This window comes from Rutidosis leptorrhynchoides, chromosome 8 (assembly GCF_046630445.1).
Source record: "Rutidosis leptorrhynchoides isolate AG116_Rl617_1_P2 chromosome 8, CSIRO_AGI_Rlap_v1, whole genome shotgun sequence".
NCBI lineage: Eukaryota > Viridiplantae > Streptophyta > Magnoliopsida > Asterales > Asteraceae > Rutidosis > Rutidosis leptorrhynchoides.
The window spans coordinates 194,002,223-194,015,834 of NC_092340.1; positions in this window are offsets into that span (position 1 = coordinate 194,002,223).

The window sequence follows — 13,612 nt, forward strand, 5'->3', positions numbered from 1 at the left end:
TTTTAATGGGTCTAAATGAGTCAAAAATATAAAAGTCGTTTGTTAAACTAAGTCTTCAACAGTCGATCTTAAACTAGTTATTATGTTTGTCGTACTGAAGAGTAAGCAGTTCAATACTGAGACAACATCACGTTGTGCTCACTCACTAGAAGACGCATCATTGAACTGTGTTGACCAAGAAGGGACAACACTTGATTTGTGCTGATCCAATTAAGAGACGGCAGGAAAGCTCTGCTGACTCAACCTAGACTCAGCAACAATGGTCTAAGAGGAAGTAAGAAAGCTCTACTGGCCATTAAGAAACAACATGAATACTCGGATGGCTTAACATAACACAACTTATGCTGATTTCATTTCACATAACAAATTTGTTGGAAAATTTGGTTGAAAATGTGTGTTTTCACCAATTTTGGACATGTATTAGTATATGATTAAGTGATATATATTAATAACTACTTAACGGGTTTTGTAGTCCTTGATGAGGATCTTATATGATTAAGTGATATATATTAATAACTACTTAACGGGTTTTGTAGTCCTTGACGAGGATTTTAAAATGAATTAAGATATGTCCAAAATGGAGTAATGGTGAATGAGATGTCGATCTCAAAGTGTGTTGTTTTGTGTATGTGATCAGTTGGAGTTTCAACCAAATTAATCATTAAGATTAATGACTTGAAACTGATAATTTATGGGAAATTAATCATGACTTAATGATGTCAATTATTAAGATTAATTCAATAATCAGTTACAAGTTTGTTGGTTTGCTAACTTGGTATATAAATTGACCATTCTTATCATTTATACATATATAGAAAAACACTAACACAAAACACACACGCATCTGCAACAAGCTTTCCTTCTCGGTTCAACACGGTCTCCCCTTCCAATAATTTTTCAGGCAAGTTCAAGTCCGGCAGTACGCTACTTTGGACCGGTGTACCCTGGGTACAGACGAAGAATCTGTTTAAGGGAATTGTGTCAAACACAATCCCTGTTCAACCTATATTGGTTAGATCGTTTCAACTTTCTCTTATTTTGATTATTTATTAGTGATAGTGCTCCAAATGAACATATATTTAGTCACAATATCATCCCAATATGTAAAGTTTTTAGTTGTAATTATTATATTTTTAAGTTGTAATCGTTTAAATAAATAAATGTGAAGACGAAGCACGAAGATTAAAGAATTGAAGAAAAAGTGCCACTAAAGCTTGAAAAGTACCACTAAAGCCATAGTGCACTCAAAAGCGCCACTAAAAGTGAGTTAAAGACTTGCGCGGATTTTGGGAGTTAAGGAAAATATAGTTTTGTGCAAATTACGAATTGCGAAACATAAAGTATGAGATATTAAAGCGTACGAAAAGACATTTGAAAATTCGGAACCGAGACATAAACCGAGCATCAACGTGCGAGACAACGGACCTAAAATTACGAGTCAACTATGCACAAGAATATAATATAATATATATATAATTATATAAAATTATATATATTATATATATATATATATATATATATATATATATATATATATATATATATATATTAAATAATCGAGCAGCCCACATTTTAAAAACAAAATATCTAAGTGCAGCTGGCCATGCGATCGCATGGCCAGGAAGAAGAAAAAGCATGCGATCGCATGGCTTCAGAATCCTGGCCAAGTCTATAAATTCAGCAATTTTCGAACGAGTTTACACACCTCCTAACACTATTTCTTTCTTTCTCTGTAATTTATATTTATATTTATAATATTAAGTTTAATTTAAGATTAATAATAATTGGCTTATTGTAAGAAATGTTTTACGGGTTTTAAAGTCGAAATTATGTCCGGGTAATGCTACACGATAAATAATCACTGTAAGTTATGTTCAACCTTTTTAAATTAATGTCTCGTAACTAAGTTATTATTATGTTTATTTGAGCCGAAGTAATCGTGATGTTGGACTAAATATTAAGACTGGGTTATTGGATTTTGTACCATAATTAGAGTTTGGACAAAAGACCGACACTTGTGAACATTGGACTATTGACTATTAATAGGTAGGGGGTATTGTCTAATTGAATGACAACTCATTGAAACCTTTCGAACCTATCTTCAAATTAGTTAATCTAATAATTATTAAATTGATTACGAATATCCTATTTAGTGACGTTTATACGACATCGTTTACAATCATTTCATTAATCAATTGGATTGGGTAATTTATTATTCATTATGGACAAGTGAATAAATTAATGTATCATGGATTAATTAAAACAGGGGTGGATTACATACAAGGATAATTGGTGTAATTGTTAACAAAGTATTAAAACCTTGGATTACACGCAGTCGATAACCTGGTGTAATTATCAACAAAGTATTAAAACCTTGTTACAGTTCGAATCCCTAATTAGTTGGAATATTTGACTTCGGGAATAAGGTTAATTTGACGAGCATTTTATAATTATGACTGATAGACTATTATGGGCAAAACCCAGATAGGTATCAAATAAGCCAGGATAAAGGACAATTAACCCAGAGTAATAAATTAAATTCAAAACGTCAAACATCATGGTTACGGAAGTTTAAATAAGCATAATACTTTTATTTCATATTTCATCGTACCTTTATTTACTGTCATTTTAATTACTGCAATTTACTTTATCGTAATTTAAATTCTGTCATTTATATTATCGTAATTTATCTTTACGCTTTATTTAAAATTGACAAACCAGTCATTAAACGGTAAAACTCCTTTTTATAATAATAATATTACTATATATAATTATATATATTTTGTAAAAATATAGTTTTATAAAAAGATAGGACGTAATCACTAGCTCCCTGTGTAACGAACCAGACTTACAAAAAACTACACTACTCTACGATTAGGTACACTGCCTATAAGTGTTGTAGCAAGGTTTAGGTATATCCCATCTGTAAATTAAATAAAACTTGTATCATATTTCGTCGTATTTCGTAGAAAAAATAATAGCATATCACGTGCACCTCTGCTGCATCATCAAGTTTTTTGCGCCGCTGCCGAGGAGCTGAAAGCGAAACGCTATAAAAAATATATATATATAAATTTTAATCTATTTTTGTAAAAATATAATTTTTTTTAGTTTTAAATATATAAAATAGAAAGAAAATATATATATATATATATATATATATATATATATATATACATATATATATAAGTTATATTTTTAATATTTAATTTATAAAATTATTTTTATTTTTAAGTTTTTAAAATATAAGTTTATTATATTTTATATAAATATTTTCTATAAATTAAAATCAGAAAAAAATAAAAAATAAAAAGTAATCGGGCTACAACACTGTAGCAGCCCAATTTCTTTTCTAGATCCACAGTCCATGCGATCGCATGGCCGTATCAAATAATCCTCATGCGATCGCCTGAGGTGAAAAGACACTTCTGAAACCTACACTGAATCGAAATTAGGGTTGTAATTATATATAATTAATAATAATTAGGGTTTAATTTTTATATTATTTAGTTTTAAGTGTTTAATTATAATTTGTATTATTAAGTTTATTAGTTTTATTAAAATTAATACTTTTATAAAATAATAATATAAAAATAATATTTTTATAAAAATAAGTAATTTTATCATTTTTTGTTTATTTTTATAAATTGTATATTTGTATCATTTATTTCGTAGTTTTTATATTTGTCATTCGTAGTAATTAGTTTTAAGATTAGTTTTGCCGTAGTTAATTTTAGATTCCTAGATTTTTAAGCTTTGCCGTAAAATTCCTTAAGTGCTTTTTCTTTAGATTAAGATTTAGGCGCTTTAGAATTTTGCGACGCAGTTTATAATTTTTAGTGCCTTTTTAAGTTATTGCCGTTTTGGATTTAGAATTCTTTTAAGCTTTAATGCCTTTAGACGTAAGTATTAATTTTTAATTTTTAGACTTTTAAGTTTCGACGCTTTACTTTCTTATTATTATTTTTCGACTTTTTATTTTTCGACGTATTTCGACGCGCACTTTTTTCTTTCTCATTTCTACGCTCTAGTTTTTAAGACATAGAATTTTCGTTATTTTCTTTAAATTTCGACGAAAAATTATAAAAAGCGATTAAATTAATAGACATCCAAAATTTTCTGATTCGTAGTAATAGTTGGATTTGTTAGTGGCGAGTTGTGGGCTTCCGATTTAAAGAGTCCTGGCTACCTGCTGCATCTATTGGCTATTCGAAACGTGGACAAAATCAGAAAAGTCTATTAATTTGATAACTTTAATAATTTTTATATTTATAACTAATAGGATATTCAGTGAATGCACCGAGCAAAACGTTCACCACCCTTCATACGTTCACCACCTGTAACCCGATCAAGACATCTAGCCAATATTGCCGCTGTTGATTTTTCTTTAGAATCATCATCTAGTCGAACAAGTACTCCAATTCAAATTTCCGATAATCCATTTTTTGAACTCGACCTCACAATTGAGAACTCGGAGGATATTCAAGGACAATTCCAAGATCCTGAACCACTAATCATTCCTCCTGAACCATAAACCATTAAATCAGAATCATCTAGTGATTCGTATTCAACAAATTCAATTATGGAAGTAACAGAACCTCAAAGTATGAAAGAACGAATGAGAGCCACACGCACTGGCCAAAGACATACCATTATTCAACCAGACATTAATGCGCCAGATTATGAAATCAAAGGACAAATCCTACACATGGTAACTAATCAATGCCAATATAGTGGTACGCCAAAAGAAGATCTAAACGAATATCTTCGAACCTTTAATAGGATCTGTACTCTATTCAAAATCAGAGAAGTTGAGGATGAACAGATCTATCTCATGTTGTTTCCCTGGACTTTAAAGGGAGAAGCCAAAGATTGGTTAGAATCGTTACCTGAAGGAGCGATTTGTGACGATCCGAAAATTTTCGACCAAATTTAAACCTAATCTTATTATGATTTCGACACGATAAGCAAAGTTTGTAATGTTGAGTCTCAAAAATTTTGAACTGTTTCATATATTCAATTGACCTTCGACTACTTTCGATGATTCACGAACAATTAATTATAAATAGATATGTGTGTATGTATATATAAATAATAATTCGAAATATAATTTGAAGTATTATATGTTGTTATTATTAAAAATTAATAAAATAAAAATAGGATAGTATAATAATTATTATTTAAAATATATCTCTATATATAAATAAAGTATATTAAAAATAAATATTAAATGATTTTAATACTCGTTTGATGTTTCGATGATATTAAGCAAGTTAAATTCAAACTTATGTAATTTTAAAATAAACGGTGATACGAAAATGAGTTCTATAAATTTTAGGCTTATTAAAAATGTATTTAGGAACTATTTGTTATATAATTAATAGATGAAATTAATAGATGAAATTACTTGAGTACAATTATATGTGTTAATATATATATATTTGATATAGGTTCGTGAATCTGAGGCCAACCCTGCACTTGTTCAGTGCCGTCGTATGCATATTTTTACTACAAAATATCGTATAGTGAGTTTCATTTGCTCCCTTTTACTCTTTACGTTTTTGGGATGAGAATACATGCAAATGCTTTATTAACTGTTTTACAATATTTATATGCGTGAGTTCATTTGATTCCCTTTTACTCTTTACATTTTTGGGACTGAGAATACATGCGCTGTTTTTATAACTGTTTTATTAAATGCTTTTGAGATATATTTTTGAACTGAGAATACATGAACTGCTTTTATAAATGTTTGACGAAATAGACACAAGTACTAAAAACTGCATTCTATGATAGAATTATTTGGATTCAGAGGTTCGATTTCTATAAAGATTGTATTATCGACCATCGGTGAGAAATTTTGGCATTGCACGACGCATTAGCTACCGAAATGGTTCGATTTAGTAGTTACTATCGGTGATAAATTTTTGCATTGCACGACGCATTAGCTACCGTTTTAGCTACCCTCGGTGAGAAATTTTTGCATTGCACGATGCATTAGCTACCGTTGTAAGATTGTTTACAGTGAGAAATTTTTGTATTGCACGATGCATTAGCTACCGTTGTTGAAATTATTTACGGTGAGAAATTTTTGCATTGCACGATGCATTAACTACCGCTGGTGAGATTGTATTGTATTTCCCTCGGTGAGAAATTTTTGCATTGCACGATGCATTAGCTACCGTTGGTGAAATTGTATTGTATTAACTACCACGGTGAGAAATTTTTGCATTGCACGACGCATTAGCTACCATTGGTGAGTTTTTTTGAAACATTCCAGTGTTCGTCATATGAATGATTTTTACAGCAGTGAGCAGACCTACACAGATTGTTTTCAAAATATGAGTATCTTGTGGTCTATTATATTATTGGAAATGATTGTTTATGATAAACTAGTGAACTCACCAACCTTTTGGTTGACACTTTTAAGCATGTTTATTCTCAGGTATGAAAGAAATCTTCCGTTGTGCATTTGCTCATTTTAGAGATATTACTTGGAGTCATTCATGGCACATTTCAAAAGACGTTGCATTCGAGTCGTTGAGTTCATCAAGATTATTATTAAGTCAATTATAGTTGGATATATTATGAAATGGTATGCATTCCTGTCAACTTTTGATGTAATGAAAGTTTGTCTTGTAAAAACGAATGCAATGTTTGTAAAACGTATCATATAGAGGTCAAATACCTCGCAATGAAATCAACTATTGTGAATCGTTTATAATCGGTATGAACGGGTCCTTTCACGATTGACACATGGGATGTCTTAGTTGAAAATTTTCTTAAAAGATTCTTTCCGGCATCTAAAGCCGTGAGACTTCACGGAGAAATTGTTACATTCGCGCAAAAGCCAAATGAAACATTATATGAGGCGTGGACAAGATTCAGAAAGTTGTTAAGAGGATGTCCTCAGCACGGTTTAGACACTTATCAAATAGTACAAATATTCTACCAAGGTGTCGACATTGCTACACGAAAAGACATCGACACACCAGCTGGTAGTTCCATTATGAAGAAAACCGCAACCGAAGCTCACAAAATTATTGATAATACAGCCTCCCACTCGCATGAGTGGCACCAGAAAAAAGATATTTTTCGTTCATCTAAAGCGGCTAGAGCCGATTCTAGCCATGACTTTGATTCCGTTTCCGCAAAAATAGATGTTTTCGAGAGACGAATGGAAAAGATGACTAAAGATATTCACGCAATACGAATCAATTGTGAGCAATGCGGTGGACCACACTAAATGAAAGATTGTCACATTGAACAAACCATGGAACAACGAGAGAATGTTTCCTACATGCACCAAAGGCCGGGAAATAATTATCAAAATAATTATCAACCGCCAAGGCCAAACTTCAATCGAAATAAAAACATTTTTTACAATCTAAATGGACCCAACAATAACTCGTACAACCAACAAGGTCTGAATAACCAACCAACTCAAAAAACACTTTTAATCAACAAAGACCTGGCTTGTATAAACCACCACAACAAACCGAAGAGAAAAATTCAAATCTGGAAGAAATGGTACTAAAGCTAGTTGAATCTCAAACACAATTTATTGCAACTCAAACCCAAACGAATGAAAGGTTTGATCAGTCATTTAGAACTCAACAAGCTTGCATTTTGAATCTAGAAAAACACGTAGGTACTCTTGCTAGCATGATGAGTGAGAGGGAACAAGGAAAGCTACCGAGTAATACTGAAGTAAATCCTCGAAATGAAAACGTTAACATGGTGTCAACAAATTTTGAAAAACCAGCACCAGAAGATGGAAAGGTTTTAGATGTGAGTAACAATGAAGAAGTTACGCCACCACCAGCACCCGAGTATGTAAAGCCAGTGGTGGCACCATACAGACCACCCATCCCGTTTCCAAGAAAAGGAGTTAAGTATGAGCAAGTGATAGGTAATAAAGTTTGTGATACCTTTGGAAAGAAGAAGAAGAAGAATAAGAAAGTGCAAGAAACAAAAACCGTAGAAGTAAACCCGGTGAAGACAGTTCCACCAAAACTTCCACCAAAGTTGGGTGATCGAGGTGAATTTATTGTTCCTTGTCTACTTAGTGATTGTGTCATGTATGATGCACTAGTAGATTTAGGTGCGAGTGTGAGTGTTATGCCTCTTTCATTATATAAGAGATGGTAGAATGACACTTAGTGATGGTGACAAATCGGTCACCTTTGTGATTCGAAAGTCTAAATCTCTACCAACCAAAACCGTTGAACCAATAAAAATGATCGATGAGAAGCATATTGTTTTACCAACTTCAACGGTAGTGCTTAGCAATAATAAAACGCCTAAATGTGGGGAAGATGAAGTAACACCTAATGATGACCTGATAACAAAGAACCCCGTTATTGATACAAAATTAAATGACTCCGTTATTAACAGTTTAATGAAGAAACTTATTAAACGGATTCGCGATGCTAGAACCAAGGGGAACTCTAAGTTATGTAACCGGTTAGTATCTAATATATCGCCTAAGGAAAAGGCGAAACTAGTTGAATTTGTGGATATTACACAAGAATCCGACCAATGGCTTAAAGCAAAAGTCACAGATATGCAAGTTGATTATGGTCCAAAAGAAATTGACAATGAAGAAAATGTTGCTAAGCACTAAGTGTGGGGAGATTCAAATGTGGGGAGATTCAAATGTTCTAAAAAGAAAATGTTGTCTAGAGTTAGTTGTTCTGTTCTTGTGTAGTTCCGGGAATGGAATCTGATTGGTCTTTTCTACTAGCAGACACTAAAGAACTAGTTTTCTCCCCCCCATTCTGAATTTTTTTGTAGGTGTTGTATGAAATTAATATGCTTTCTAAATTTAAGTTTTGTGTGAATTTAAAAACAAAATTTACTTTATTTCATTAAGTTTAAAAAATAATTTCTAAAATTCATCGTAAGTTAAAGACTAGGTCATGGAACCGAAATTGCTTTACCAGAGGGCGGGGCGAAAAATTTTATTATCATTATTTTAATTTTATTGATCTAAAGTATGCCAAAATAATAATAATAATAATATATGTATATATATGTTTGTAGTTTATCTTATGTAAAATAGGGTAAAACAGCGCACTTTCAAAAACTGACATTAAGTTAAGCAAAAGCTACTAATTTTGACGATAAGACGCAAAACATATGTGAAATTACAACAAAAGGAATGAACGATGAGGCACGCCATCTATCATTCGACGAGCTTAGTAATTATAAACTGAGTATTTTTAATCACTTTTCTACACTAATCACCCTCATAAATTTATAATTATAGTCTGATTTCATGCAAATGAGGGCATTGCATGATCTCAAGTGTGGGGAAGGGTTATAAATTCTCTCGGGTTTACACTTGGTTTAATTGCCAAATTTTATGAAAATTTGAAAATTTTTCAACTAAATGAATTCAAAATCATGTTTATACATATTTATGTACGATAAAACTAGGTGTTAATACCAAAATTATTGTTACCTCAGGAAGGACATAATTTGAGAAACAACCCAAAACGCTAGAATTCATTTAAAATGGAATAGAGGAGAATAAAAAGGCAAAGAAAAGAATAAATAAAAGCTAAGTGTGGGAAGAATTCACCAAGTTCTTTAAAACATATATCACATATTTTTGTACAGATTATTGCATGTACTTTTGTTTTGAACAATACTGATCAGTTTTATCCGATTTATTGTAATATACTTGAAAGAAATGTGCCACTTGATTTAAAAGGAAGTAAAGTCTTTCGGAAAAAGAAATAAAGGAAGTAAAGTCTTCCAAAAACGACACGCGTTACTTGATTTAGGTCAAGAAGTTGTCGTCCAGACCAGCTGTAGGTTGACAAAAAATCTAGAAAAGTCATCTCTAAAATCAGCAGGAAATCCACGAACCTCGGCATCAAATAGGGTCGCCAAGTGGTCAGACTTATCCTAACTATGAGAGGATCTGTTTCATAAAATGGGGAGGGCGCCGTGCAAATTAGCTTGATAAGACTAATGAATCAGACCCCCAGAAAGGATAATCTCCTTAAAGATTAAAAATCAGCATTTAAGCCTGATATTACTCAATCCTTGAGATTGACCTTAAAGATTAAGAATTACAAACTCATGGAATTCGATGATATCTAAACTCGAGCTTGAACGAGAAAATATTTTGATCACAATTAAAACCGATTTGTTTTTTGAAAACCTATTTTTAATGCGTTCATTACCATTGAACGTAAAATCCTAAGAATTCACCGGAATTCATTAGTTCTCCTGAACCAAATCGAGTGTCAACCGTAAGAACGGTGGCTGCATAGCATGGTCGAAGACAGGACCTTGTGCCAGACAGAAAAATTAAAGAGTGATCTTTACTATTTCTCCTACAAAGAATAGTAATTGCATTCGACACGTTTTTGGACCATGAACATCTGCATGTCATTAGACATTGCCTTAACAGTTGCTTGTTCAACGCTTTCCTTTACAACCGGACGGTAGTTTACCGAAAGGTAATATAAGGAGCAAGTATACTGGACGTGTTGCTTTCCTAATACAAGGTTAGCAAGTGGGTGACACAAAACCACAAGTTTTGAGCTAAAATTTTAAAATCTGAAACCCACAAAACCCACAAACATTTTGCAAACACCGGTGAAGGGTTATTCCGGAAAACTTATCTAGGGTAAAAGCTAGAATGAATTTTCAAAAGATCAAATGTTTTCATAAAGATCCAATTTCCTTAAAGGATCTAAGTTTTCATAGTCATGTGGGACTGTAAACCACATCGTTACTATCATTGTTCATACCGCTGTATCAAAATCACTGATGTATAAAGTGTGAGAATAAAAAAGTGATTCGAGTGAAGTGTGATTTAATTTCAAGTTCTGTATTGCTTGAGGACAAGCAACGTTCAAGTGTGGGGATATTTGATAGTGCTCCAAATGAACATATATTTAGTCGCAATATCATCCCAATATGTAAAGTTTTAAGTTGTAATTATTCTATTTTAAGCTATAATTGTTTAAATAAATAAATGTGAAGACAAAGCACGAAGATTAAAGAATTGAAGAAAAAGTGCCACTAAAGCTTGAAAAGTACCACTAAAGCCATAGTGCACTCAAAAGCGCCACTAAAAGTGCGGATTTTGGGAGTTAAGGAAAATAATTTTTTTTGCAAATTACGAATTACGAAACATAAAGTACGAGATGTTAAAGCGTACGAAAAGACGTTCAAAAATCCGGAACTGAGACATAAACCGAGCATCAACGCAAGAGACAACGGACCTAAAATTACGAGTCGACTATGCACAAGAATATAATATAATATATATAATTATATAAAATTATATATATTATATTATATATATATTAAATAATCGAGCAGCCCACGTTTTAAAAGAAAAATATCTGAGTACAGCTGGCCATGCGATCGTATGGCCAGGAAGAAGAAAAAGCATGCGATCGCATGGCTTCAGAATCCTGGCCAAGTCTATAAATTCAGCAATTTTCGGACGAGTTTACACACCTCCTCACACTCTTTCCTTCTTTCTCTGTAATTTATATTTATATTTATAATATTAAGTTTAATTTAAGATTAATAATAATTGGGTTATTGTAAGAAATGTTTTACGGGTTTTAAAGTCAAAATTCTGTCCGGGTAATGCTACGCGATAAATAATCACTGTAAGTTATGTTCAACCTTTTTAAATTAATGTCTCGTAACTAAGTTATTATTATGCTTATTTGAGCCGAAGTAATCGTGATGTTGGACTAAATATTAAGACTGGGTTATTGGATTTTGTACCATAATTAGGGTTTGGACAAAAGACCGACACTTGTGAACATTGGACTATTGACTATTAATAGGTAGGGGGTATTGTCTAATTGAATGACAACTCATTGGAACCTTTAGAACCTATCTTCAAATTAGTTAATCTAATAATTATTAAATTGATTACGAATGTCCTATTTAGTGACGTTTATACGACATCGTTTACAATCATTTAATTAATCAATTGGATTGGGTAATTTATTATTCATTATGACCAAGTGAATAAATTAATGTATCATGGACTAATTAAAACAGGGGTGGATTACATACAAGGATAATTGGTGTAATTGTTAAAAAAGTATTAAAACCTTAGATTACACGCAGTCGATAACCTGGTGTAATTATCAACAAAGTATTAAAACCTTGTTACATTTCGAATCCCTAATTAGTTGGAATATTTGACTTCGGGAATAAGGTTAATTTAACAAGCATTTTATAATTATGACCGATGGACTATTATAGGCAAAACCCAGATAGGTATCAAATAAGCAAGGACAAAGGACAATTAACCCAGAGTAATAAATTAAAATCAAAACGTCAAACATCATGATTACGGAAGTTTAAATAAGCATAATACTTTTATTTCATATTTCATTGTACCTTTATTTACTATCATTTTAATTACTGCAATTTACTTTATCGCAATTTAAATTCTGTCATTTATATTATCGTCATTTATCTTTACGCTTTATTTGAAATCGACAAACCAGTCATTAAACGATAAAACCCCCCTTTTAAAATAATAATATTACTATATATAATTATATATATTTTGTATAAATATAGTTTTATAAAAATATAGTACGTAATCACTAGTTCCCTGTGGAACGAACCGGACTTACTAGAAACTACACTACTCTACGATTAGATACACTGCCTATAAGTGTTGTAGCAAGGTTTAGGTATATCCCATCCGTAAATTAAATAAAACTTGTATCATATTTCATCGTATTTCGTAGAAAAAATAATAGTATATCACGTACACCTCCGCTGCATCATCATTTAGCAATCTGATTATTACGTATGTGATAACATGTGTTAATTATTTCAATGTCAAACCTAGAATATGACTAAGAATTGCTCAAATGTGCTAAAATATGGATCACAAAAAGATGCAAATCTTATGTGTGGACATTTGAACGCTTGATTGATTAGAATCATATTAGATATATGATTATGATATCAAGTTGCAAGAAATGTGGGGAAGCTTTGAAACGATAAGCGGTAACTCTAGTTAGTTCTGCAAAATGAATACAATAACTTTAAATGTGGGGGTGTCTTATATTTGATATCAAGAACATGATACATGATGACGCGTTCTAATGTGTCTAATGAGTTGTACCAGATCCGACTTAGAATATATTGTAAGCAAGCTAAGTAGATACAAGAGTAATCCAAGTACATCGCATTAGAGTTAAGTCAGTAACAGATATCATGCAGTGATCAAGGTACACTGTGATGCAAACTAGATATCTGATACGAATGATTCCATAGCGACAAGTGGATGTATTCACACTTGGAGGTGCAGCTATATCGTGGAAATCGTCTAAACAAACGATTATTGCTAGATCCACGATGGAATCAGAATTCATCACTTTAGATAAAGCTGGTGAAGAGGCAGAATGGCAACGTCAATTCATTGAGGATATACCAAGATTGCCTAAGCCGGTGTCGGCCATATGTATACATTGTGATAGCCAAAAGGTGATTGGTAGTGCTCATATTACAATGTGTAATGGTATGAATAAACATATGAGACGTATACATAATGAAGTACGACAACTAATCTCTAATGGAACTATCACTATTGACTATGTGA